Source organism: Schistocerca gregaria, chromosome 2 (genome assembly GCF_023897955.1).
Source record: "Schistocerca gregaria isolate iqSchGreg1 chromosome 2, iqSchGreg1.2, whole genome shotgun sequence".
Taxonomy (NCBI): Eukaryota; Metazoa; Arthropoda; class Insecta; order Orthoptera; family Acrididae; genus Schistocerca; species Schistocerca gregaria.
The window spans coordinates 1,018,247,956-1,018,260,749 of record NC_064921.1 but is presented as its reverse complement, the minus strand read 5'-3'; positions in this window follow the sequence as shown (position 1 = coordinate 1,018,260,749).

Genomic DNA, 12,794 nt, shown 5'->3' with positions numbered 1-12,794 from the left:
CATTTCCATAATATTGTCCTCAAGAACATCGCTCCTGTATAGACCCTGTATATACTGTTTCCACCTTTCTACTTTCCCTTCTTTGCTTAGAACTGGGTTTCCATCTGAGCTCTTGATATTCATAAAAGTGGTTCTCTTTTCTCCAAAGGTCTCTTTAATTTTCCTGTAGGCAGTATCTATCTTACCCCTAGTGAGATAAGCCTCTACATCCTTACATTTATCACATTTATCCTCTAGATATCCCTGCTTAGCCATTTTGCACTTCCTGCCGATCTCATTTTTGAGACGTTTGTATTCCTTTGTGCCTGCTTCACTTCCTGCATTTTTGTATTTTCTCCTTCCATCAATTAAATTCAGTATCTTTTCTGTTACCCAAGGATTTCTACTAGCCCTGGTCTTTTCATCTACTGGATCCTCTGCTGCCTTCACTATTTCATTCCTCAAAGCTACCCATTCTTCTTCTACCGTATTTCTTTCCCCCATTCCTGTCAAAAAATGGTTTAAATGACTGGGCACTATGAGACTGAACAGCTATGGTCATCATTCAACTTAGAACTACAGGCAGAGAAAATCCCTGACCTCGCCGAGAATCGAACCCGGGAACGCGGCCGCGGGAAGCGAGAACGCTACCGCACGACCACGAGCTGCAGACTTCATTCCCTTATGCCCTCCCTGAAACTCTGAAAACCTCTGGTTCTTTCAGTTTATCTAGGTCCCATCTCCTTAAATTCCCACCTTTTTGCAGTTTCTTCAGTTTTAATCTACAGTTCATAACCAATAGATTGTGGTCAGAGTCCACACCTGCCCCTGGAAATGTCTTACAATTTAAAACCTGGTTCCTAAATCTCTGTCTTACCATTATATAATCTGTCTGAAACCTTATAACATATGATGCGGTAAGGCACGCAGCCGTGTAGCACGGTGACTTCAGGATGGCTACGTTTCTCCTTCGCTCTGACTCGCAGCGCAACTGAGGCTACCAGCCGTGAGATCGCTCTCCAGTAACATTCAGTCGGTACGCAAATTCATACCCGCTACGAATCTACATAAACCATAGTAATTATCATCCGATTTTGTTCAAACTTGGTACGCAATCTTTTGTTATTAAGGAAGGGATTCCGTCAAAATTTCATATTTTTATCTATTACATAGACTGAGAAAATGACTTAAATACCCTAAAACTGACACGTTTCAAAACTCGGTTAGGAACAATAACCAAATGTCTTTTATTAGCATCTGAACTCATAACAAAGCTCACAGTATATAAAATCACTTGATTGGAGTTTTCTTTGCAAAACTTTAATTACTCTACATTATGTAGCACTCTACATTATGTAGCACACAGATGTGAAAATTACCGAACAATCAGTTTAATAAGCCACAGCTGCAAAACACTAACGCGAACTCTTTAAAGACGAGTGGAAAAACTAGTAGAAGCCAAACTTGGGGAAGATCAATTTGGATTCCGTAGAAATATTGGAACACGTGAGGCAATACTGACCTTAGGACTTATCTTAGAAGAAAGATTAAGGAAAGGCAAACCTACGTTTCTAGCATTTATAGACTTAGAGGAAGCTTTTGACAATGTTGACTGGAATACTCTCTTTCAAATTCTGAAGGTGGCAGGGGTAAAATATAGGGAGCGAAAGGCTATTTACAATTTGTACAGAAACCAGATGGCAGTTATAAGAGTCGAGGGACATGAAAGGGAAGCAGTGGTTGGGAAGGGAGTGAGACAGGGTTGTAGCCTAAACCCCGATGTTAGCCGGCCGCGGTGGTCCAGCGGTTCTAGGCGCTCAGTCCGGAACCGCGGGACTGTTTCGGTCGCAGGTTCGAATCCTGCCTCGGGCATGGATGTGTGTGATGTCCTTAGGTTAGTTAGATTTAAGTAGTTCTAAGTTCTAGGGGACTGATGACCACTGATGTTAAGTCCCATAGTGCTCAGAGCCATTGAACCCCGATGTTATTCAATCTGTATATTGAGCAAGCAGTAAAGGAAACAAAAGGAAAATTCGGAGTAGGTATTAAAATCCATGGAGAAGAAATAAAAACGTTTTGCTATTTGGGGAGCAAAATAACTGATGACGGTCGAAGTAGAGAGGATATAAAATGTAGACTGGCAATGGCAAGAAAAGCGTTTCTAAATAAGAGAAATTTGTTAACATCGAGTATAGATTTAAGTGTCAGGAAGTCCTTTCTAAAAGTATCTGTATGGAGTGTAGCCATGCATGGAAGTGAAACATGGACGATAAATAGTTTGGACAAGAAGAGAATAGAAGCTTTCGAAATGTGGTGCTACAGAAGAATGCTGAAGATCAGATGGGTAGATTACATAACTAATGAGGAGGTATTGAATAGAATTGGGGAGTTTGTGGCACAACTTGAAAAGAAGAAGGGACCGGTTGATAGCACATGTTCTGAGACATCAAGGGTTCACAAATTTAGCATTGGAGGGCAGTGTGCAGGGTAAAAATCATAGAGGGAGACCAAGAGATGAATACACTAAGCAGATTCAGAAGAACGTAGGTTGCAGTAAGTACTGGGAGATGAAGAAGCTTGCACAGGATAGAGTAGCATGGAGAGCTGCATCAAATACGTCTCAGGACTGAAGACCACAACAACAACAACATATGTAGAACAAAAATCATTCAAAATTATTATTTTCTTATTATTTTTTGGTGTGAATACATGGGAACGAATGAGAGAGTGTATACCGGACATACGTTAAAACTTAATGTCATTTTATGTAAAATCTTATAAAATTGAACCGTGGGAAAATTGTGTTGCAACGACGATGCTGATGACGTATGTCGATGTGTGCTTGCTTTTGTAAGAGAGCAGCCAGTGACCCATGGGTATCTGCTGCACCGTAAAAAAAAACCTCATTGTCGGTGCGGCGCATGTTTGACAGGTGCCCATATTCTGTTGTGCTACTCCCTGCTTTGGCTGCCCTGTTACAAAATCTTCGGTTACCGTTAATTTTAGCTGACAACGCCTAATTGGCTGAATTAGTTTTACGTTTTATACGTGAGAGTGGGTTTTATTATTTTATTTAAGTTTTAGCTCATGTCCCTCGTCCCTGTGTGTTCTCTAGCCTAGTGCTCCTAGGTTGGAGGTTTGAATGGGTGGCAGAGATGCTGGCTTATGTTTTTTTATTCTCGTGACAGCCAACCACAGTCATCTGCCCTCCTGTTCTAACCCCTCCCACTTGTTTCTTGAATCTCTCTGTGGTTTTCTTGTCCTGGTTTGACCACTGTGGTGTTTGTTGCCGTTCTGTGATTTTGTAGTTTTACCTTTCTCCCGTTTTTCTGCTGTAAGTCTCGTTTGTTTTGTTCTTTCCCTTGTGGAATTGTTTTAATAGGAACAAGGAACCGATGACCAAACACTTTTGGTCCCTTCCCTACCCCCCCACCCTCCCCTCCGCCCTTTTAAACCAGACAACTTGTCTGTTGCTGCTTGTGTCTCGGCCGGCTGCTGCAGCCTGATAACTTTGTACCACGTCACTCGAACAGGTGCAGGAAAGATAGGTGTGGCGATGGTTTTCCAAACCAGTTTCCAGTCGGTGCGTAGCGTGCGGTACTCCTACCTGTTTCTGGTCTGTGATCCCCTCAGAACGCATGTCATTTCGCCGACACAAACGCAGCTGTCGTCACTATGCGGAAGATAGCTGTTATGTAGGTAAAGATGGCGCACGTAGTTCAGCGTCGAAGGAAGATGACTGACGGCGGCCGGAGCAACCACTGAGTATGGGCGATATTTATTGAACACAATAACCATTGCACTGCTGATTCGTTTCTCTAACACCTCTGTAGTCCATTTCAAGAGAAGCGCTGAGCATTTGGCGGAGAAGTCCACCAAACCCAGCAACCTATCTGTCGGCCATGGGGTGCAGGTGGCCGCAGAAAATTTGAAAATTTCACCTTTCCACAGCAGCCAGCAAACGGCCTGTTTAATAGCACGGTCAAGCTGCTTCAATACTGGGAGAACTTCAGCCAGCTATCACGCTTTCACTCTAAATAGTAGTAAAGGTAACATTCACCTTGTATATCGTAGCAGCGGGTAGAGCGCTAAGGCGTAAATCGTCATAGACAAGGGGAAACCTTGTCTTGCCGATCGACTAATCTGTATCGATGGACATAGAAAGACGTTAATGGTAAGACTCGACGTGGCATGCCGCAAAAAGGTTTGAATCATATGCGTAAATTTATGGCCATCGAATATGTTTGTGTCACGCACAGCACACGTTTTATGTTAACTTACAACTCGCTACGTGAGTTTCCCCTTTCTGTGCGCGCACATCTTCCAATAATCGACGTTCAACAACCTTATTGGTCGAACAGTATTGATGTTCGGCGACGCATTCGTTTTCGGAATGGACGTAATACATTCCACTCCAAATTCCGCTGGTATGAGAGTGCCATTACGAATTTCATTGGCGATATAAATTAATGCGTCACTTAAAATGTGAAAAAAACTGCAAATAAAACTCAGCGGGGATACTGTCCATTCCGGGACATTTCCCCCTTAGGACTCAGCTTCGCAGCTGCATCGAAGACGTCTACGTAAAACCTTCGTTGATGATAGCTCGGTCTGTGCAACTTAAAAAACGTGGAATCCTCTGTAAAAGACTGCGCAGCGCGTTGGGATCTACATCCACATCTTGAGAAAGAGCCTCTAAAATCGCGCGAATTGCCATCTCAATTGTCACCCTGTCGGAAGTCTTCGTACCATCCTGAGTGATCCACGCGTCGATGCACAAACGCTCGCACATTTTCCTATCTCTGATGAGACGATAAGTAGAGAGCGGCTCCCCGTCTTCGGCAACCACAGGCGGCTCCGTGTAACCGACCCTCTACTCTTCCGCCGCGGGTCATTTAAAAGTTTGCCCTTTCACTTCTTAAAAATCGGAATAAAATGTGGCTGGGTCGTGACTTGCCGGATAAAACAGCGACATCGACAGACGCCAGTGCGCTGCTGGGCGGCTAAAATTGATTTAAAAAGTTGGCAGTGCCAACCCACCATTCTAGGCCGTTTCTGCCATAGTTCTTTATCTGCAACAGCTTGTGCCACATGTGAGTAAAAGATTGTGTAAAACGGTCATTGTCGAGCAGGCTGCAGTTGAACTTCTAAATATTCTTGCGGCCAGAATGCCGAGCATATGGAAGAAGGATTTGGCAATAATAATCACAGTGATTGGAAAAAGTGACTGGTTTGACTTCCAACTCAGTAACCGGGACTGCTAATGACGATGACACATAAAGTCCATCGAGACTTCTGTGTCCCGTGGCATGAAATATGTAAACTGACTTTCGACAGGGCAGAGCAGTCGCCACGCATCTTGAAATCGAAAACTAGTAATGAACGTACGATGTTCCGGACACCTGTTGGCGCGAGGCACTTGGTCGCGATCGTCAAAGACCGCATTAAAAACACCATCAATAATCAAATCACCACAGTTCTCATGCAAAATCTGTCAAATCTCATGACCATAAAGAGTCTTTTTGCCGGGTTGTTGTTGCCGGAAGGAGCATAAACATTCACAAAAGCAACACCTCCAATAGTGTATGCTATTGCGCGACCGTCAGGTAGACACTCAGTGTTTATGACGGTCTGACACCACATCATCAACACTAATGAAATCAGTAAGTTCGTGAAGGAACATCAAAGCCTCACGTGTCACTTCTTGCAGAAAGGCAATATGGCAATGAGTTTCACATAAAAAGGTCTTTAAAGCTAACACCTCATGCGGGCTACGCATTTTTTTGAAGTTGGTGGTTAACATGTTCCACCAATAGGTGTCAGACACCACACACTGTCAAAATACACAATAAATAAAGATGCACAATGATGGATGAATTTGCGCTGCCAAAACTACTCAGTTTGTTGGCATTAATAGTTAAAATATTCTTACGATGGTTGTCAGACACACAGTTAAGATACCAAAAAATACATTTGCACACTTTTTTTCACTGCTTCTACACCTGTTATAGTCCGCCATCTTCATACATCCGACGGTTCTTCTTTCAACTTTTGGGCTGATCACTTATTCGACACCCAGAGCGATATGATCATACTCTGGGTGTCATTGCTCGTGTCCCACCGACATGAAGGTGGACCACTTTGCCCTCTATTATTGTATTTGTTTGCAATTTATTCACTTATTTAAAAATTAGTGATAAACAGACAATAGCACAATTTAAACGTTACAGGTTATTAAACTGAATTAAAATAATAAATATTTGAATGTTCGCCATGATTATTTAATTATTTGTAAGACATTTTACGTATGATCTTCATTGGGCTACGATTAATGTGAATGCACCGAGACTATAACCTGGTTTTAATTCTCTAGAAGAGTAAACTTCAACTAAACACAACACTGTTTAATAATTATTTTGTCTCGATTAAGGCGTTTAATAAATTTAAACTAAACACAACGCTGTTAACCAAGTCTTTTGTATTGAATAAGGCGTTTAATGATATATGTTTGCAAGTATCTGTGTATCCGATTGTTTTTGAGGACCCAGACGGAATGTATGTTTGCGAACATTAAGCTATGTTTGTTAACATTTTAATACATGTAACGTATAGCTCCTACGGCATTTGGTATTTCTCTGCTACATACTTAAAGACAGTTATTATGGTAAAAAGCATTGAGTTAGTGGTCATCTAACATGGTACAATCGTTTAAAAGGGTTGAAGTACAATAAAAAGATTTTGAAGCTGTAGTTGTCTAATAAGTACAATCAAACATTCTGAATAAAATTGATACAATCATTTAAACTATTTCAAAATGCAATAAATCATTGCGATTAAAATTCTTCTGATATGATACTCTACTCTAGGGTCTAAGATACAATAAGATGCATTTTGGAAAAAAAGGCATATTATATAACATTTTCATTTGAAACATGAAAACATTTCTATTTTAGGTTAAATAAATGATTAAAACATTCTAAAAAAACGTTGCCAGCATTTGTAAACATACCGATCCGTTAAGAGGTTCTATTGGGATTTTCCAATCAGTTAAACATAAACAGCATATGATCAGCTTTTATGTTTGTGCGTTTTGTGTTGCCATTTCCAGTGTTTCTTGTGTGCTCTCGTTTGACTTTCATCTTGCTCATATATGCTGCTGCCGTCATCTGTAGTGTATTGGTGTTGCAGGCTTGCTAGTGCAGCTCTCCGTTACCGTTTCCTGTTATACTCATCTCTGAGGGCTTTTGAAACTCTGTCTACTGTTTCGTTTAGTTCTTGCCACCTCGCTAGATTTTGTAATAATTCTCTTAGGTCATCTTACGATAGCTCAAATTGTCGTCTTTCGTGCGTATTGATATTAGAACGACATCTTCTGGCGAACCAATGTGTCCACATGTGCACTTTTCTCCTCCGCCTGGTTTAATACGGTTAAAATATGTGGGGTATGGTCCTTGGCCCGTAAGGAAGTGAATCATTCTGGGTCTGCACCTTTCAGTCTCAAACGTTCTTTTGTATCTGGAAGGAACGAGTAGTATACCACTGCTGTTGCCATGCATTCACCCTCCACCTTTTTAGATTCGTTGTTGTGAGAAGTCCTCCGTCCGTTTTCTCCGTGACTTTTTCGTGGTGACCAAGTCACAGCCAGTACGATGCTGCTCTTTATTTAATTGTCAGATCGACTGGATAGGTACCGAGTACCACACATAGGGCTTCGGTGGATGTGGTGCTAAATGCCCCTGACAGCTGTAGGACTACATTCCTTTGTCCTCTTATGACAGCTGTTGCATACGTGGATAGACTCAATCGGTGTGCCCATGTGCTTGCAACGGAGCATACTATCGACTCGTATACCGCATAACAATAAGTCTTTATCATCGATCGGGGCGTTCTATATTCGGCAGCGTCCATCCTTTCTAGCTTGTGGAATGTTGTGGTTGTCTTACCTGAGACTAGCCTTATATGGTTGCTACAGCTTAAATTCTCACCCAGATGCACTCCTAGGTATCTGGCGACTTTTTTCCTTTCGATGTTTTTGTTTCCAAGGTGTATCATATGGTTTCTTTGTAAGGTACCTTTCACCAGCATGTATAAGGTTTTACTCGAAGCTATTGTGAGCTTGTTTCTTTTGCGCCATTGGTACATTGTATTCGCTGTGCTACTGGCCTTTTGTTCTACAGTTCTTGAGTAAGCCGAAACTACTTCCTACAAGTAGTCAGCATATCCCACAAATCCGATTATATTTGCATCCTCCTCCATTAGTTGTAAAAGTAGGTCAATTGTCATGTCCCAAGGAATGGGCCCGAGGATCGATCCCTAGGGACATGCTTTTTTTAATTTCCTCACGGCTTTCCGATTTCCTGCTCTCCAATTCGGCACCCTATCGGGACAATAGTCTCTCAGGGTGCAATACAAGGAAGCCGATAATTGTTCTCTTAGCTGGGTGAAAAGTGCCGGCCACCACATGCTGTCCATTGCTCCTTGGATGCCGATAAATATCATAATGACGTACAACTTGTCAGTTTTATGAATGAACTGGAGCATATGGTTAGTGACATCGTCGATAGATTTATTTTTTCGAAACCCAAATTGATTTGCGTTCAAGCCTCGTAATTCCTTGCGTGCTTGTAATTGTTCGCATAGCAATCTCTCTTGAACCTTGGCTAGTGAATTTAGCAAATACACTCCTGGAAATTGAAATAAGAACACCGTGAATTCATTGTCCCAGGAAGGGGAAACTTTATTGACAAATTCCTGGGGCCAGATACATCACATAATCACACTGACAGAACCACAGGCACATAGACGCAGTCAACAGAGTATGCACAATGTCGGCACTAGTACAGTGTATATCCACCTTTCGCAGCAATGCAGGCTGCTATTCTCCCATGGAGACGATCGTAGAGATGCTGGATGTAGTCCTGTGGAACGGCTTGCCATGCCATTTCCACCTGGCGCCTCAGTTAGACCAGCGTTCGTGCTGGACGTGCAGACCGCAAACATGCTCAATGGGGGACAGATCCGGAGATCTTGCTGGCCAGGGTAGTTGACTTACACCTTCTAGAGGACGTTGGGTGGCACGGGATACATGCGGACGTGCATTGTCCTGTTGGAACAGCAAGTTCCCTTGCCGGTCTAGGAATGGTAGAACGATGGGTTCGATGACGGTTTGGATGTACCGTGCACTATTCAGTGTCCCCTCGACGATCACCAGAGGTGTACGGCCAGTGTAGGAGATCGCTCCCCACACCATGATGCCGGGTGTTGGCCCTGTGTGCCTCGGTCGTATGCAGTCCTGATTGTGGCGCTCACCTGCACGGCGCCAAACACGCATACGACCATCATTGGCATCAAGGCAGAAGCGACTCTCATCGCTGAAGACGACACGTCTCCATTCGTCCCTCCATTCACGCCTGTCGCGACACCACTGGAGGAGGGCTGCACGATGTTGGGGCGTGAGCGGAAGACGGCCTAACGGTGTGCGGGACCGTAGCCCAGCTTCATGGAGACGGCTGCGAGTGGTCCTCGCCGATACCCCAGGAGCAACAGTGTCCCTAATTTGTTGGGAAGTGGCGGTGCGGTCCCCTACGGCACTGCGTAGGATCCTACGGTCTTGGCGTGCATCCGTGCGTCGCTGCGGTCCGGTCCCAGGTCGACGGGCACGTGCACCTTCCGCCGACCACTGGCGACAACATCGATGTACTGTGGAGACCTCACGCCCCACGTGTTGAGCAATTCGGCGGTACGTCCACCCGGCCTCCCGCATGCCCACTATACGCCCTCGCTCAAAGTCCGTAAACTGCACATACGGTTCACGTCCACGCTGTCGCGGCATGCTACCAGTGTTAAAGTCTGCGATGGAGCTCCGTATGCCATGGCAAACTGGCTGACACTGACGGCGGCGGTGCACAAATGCTGCGCAGCTAGCGCCATTCGACGGCCAACAACGCGGTTCCTGGTGTGTCCGCTGTGCCGTGCGTGTGATCATTGCTTGTACAGCCCTCTCGCAGTGTCCGGAGCAAGTATGGTGGGTCTGACACAGCGGTGTCAATGTGTTCTTTTTTCCATTTCCAGGAGTGTACATGCACAGTCGAGTAAAACTGTGTTTCGGCGTAACGACAAGCTCCGGTACGACGATAAAGAACGAAAGAGCAGAGAGGGCTGTGACCTGACGTCAGCGAGTAGCACTCTCTCTAGCACGACGCCAAGATAGGAGCGGCATCTGTAAGAAGAGAGTATAAGCGCCGCACCGCCAAGCCGCGGACGCAGTGGAACACGAGTCGTCATACAAATGCGACAGCAGCGACTTATCAACGTTTTGTTTTACTTGTATTTAAACTATATATACCGAAGCACATTGCTTTTTTTGTGTGTCGCCATTTGCTTGCGACGCCCCTTTCAGAATACGCAAACTTAAGTATTGTCAATTTAACTTACTGTGACAAACTCCGTTAATACGATTTACTTGAATTGTTGTCTAGCGATCCGAGAAAAACCACTTCCTAGGCATCCTATATTAGACGAGTGGGCAGGATACTACAAATGGCAGCTGACTACGCAAGAGGAAAAAGACTTCTGGTTGCAGCCGATATAAACGCAAGAGGAAAGAGACTTCTGGTTGCAGCCGACATAAACACAAGATCCTCATTATGGCATCCGAACACCACAGACGGTAGAGGAGACGCCATAAAAGAAACTATTTCGAGCATACTCTATATGTGTTAAACAAAAAATGGCAGCCACCAACGTATGATAACAACAGAGCGCAGAGCGAAACAGACATAACAACAGTCAACGAGAAAGCACTCCCCAATTGTTGCAAAAAAATGGTTCAAATGGCTCTGAACGCTATGGGACTTAACATCTGAGATCATCAGTACCCTAGAACTTAGAACTACCTAAAGCTAACTAACCTAAGGACATCACACTCATCCATGCTAGAGGCAGGATTCGAACCTGCGACCGTAGGGGTCGCGCGGTTCCAGAATGAAGCGCCTAAAAGCGCACGGCCGCACCGGCCAGCCTGACTGTTGCACATGGGTGGTGAAACCACACTTAGCGCATACTGATCATAGTGCTGCAATAATACAACTGCAGGGAAGTGATTGCGCAACAAAAGCAAATAAGAGTAACAGAATATCGAAGCGCAAAAGTAACGCTCAAGGACAAGCTTCTCATTGAAACTGAATTGGATCAATTACGTCAAGATACAACTGGCTGATGATGTTTAGCACACACCTTACAAACTATTAACCGAGAAGATTAAATCCCCTCTAACTTTATCAACACTAAAGCAAGAAAACGGAAACATTACGAATGGATGGTGAAAAACTGCGGAATACTTGCTGTTTAAACTTTTGCTGGATGACGACTGGACATTGGACAACTTGAAACACGAAGAAAAGCGACGTAATTTTATCGCTCATTACGTCACTGAGGCAGTAACTTCTCCTTTTGCTAACGAAGACGTACTATGCACAGTATACAAGATGAAGAAAAAAAAGCTCCAGCTCCAGACGGAATATATACAGAAACTTTGCACCTAGAAGACACGTAGATAACGCTGTTTCTAACATACTAAATGAAGTGCTAATACTGGGAAAAGTTCCAGCAGCCTGGAAAACTGCGGAGAGCGTAGTTATAAAGTAGTTTTCAGATAAAGATCCCTCTGGCCCTAGGTCCTATAAGCCTATGTACACTCCTGGAAATGGAAAAAAGAACACATTGACACCGCTGTGTCAGACCCACCATACTTGCTCCGGACACTGCGAGAGGGCTGTACAAGCAATGATCACACGCACGGCACAGCGGACACACCAGGAACCGCGATGTTGGCCGTCGAATGGCGCTAGCTGCGCAGCATTTGTGCACCGCCGCCGTCAGTGTCAGCCAGTTTGCCATGGCATACGGAGCTCCATCGCAGTCTTTAACACTGGTAGCATGCCGCGACAGCGTGGACGTGAACCGTATGTGCAGTTGACGGACTTTGAGCGAGGGCGTATAGTGAGCATGCGGGAGGCCGGGTGGACGTACCGCCGAATTGCTCAACACGTGGGGCGTGAGGTCTCCACAGTGCGTCGATGTTGTCGCCAGTGGTCGGCGGAAGGTGCACGTGCCCGTCGACCTGGGACCGGACCGCAGCGACGCACGGATGCACGCCAAGACCGTAGGATCCTACGCAGTGCCGTAGGGGACCGCACCGCCACTCCCCAGCAAATTAGGGACACTGTTGCTCCTGGGGTATCGGCGAGGACCACTCGCAACCGTCTCCATGAAGCTGGGCTACGGTCCCGCACACCGTTAGGCCGTCTTCCACTCACGCCCCAACATCGTGCAGCCCGCCTCCAGTGGTGTCGCGACAGGCGTGAATGGAGGGACGAATGGAGACGTGTCGTCTTCAGCGATGAGAGTCGCTTCTGCCTTGGTGCCAATGATGGTCGTATGCGTGTTTGGCGCCGTGCAGGTGAGCGCCACAATCAGGACTGAATACGACCGAGGCACACAGGGCCAACACCCGGCATCATGGTGTGGGGAGCGATCTCCTACACTGGCCGTACACCTCTGGTGATCGTCGAGGGGACACTGAATAGTGCACGGTACATCCAAACCGTCATCGAACCCATCGTTCTACCATTCCTAGACCGGCAAGGGAACTTGCTGTTCCAACAGGACAATGCACGACCGCATGTATCCCGTGCCACCCAACGTCCTCTAGAAGGTGTAAGTCAACTACCCTGGCCAGCAAGATCTCCGGATCTGTCCCCCATTGAGCATGTTTGGGACTGGATGAAGCGTCGTCTCACGCGGTCTGCACGTCC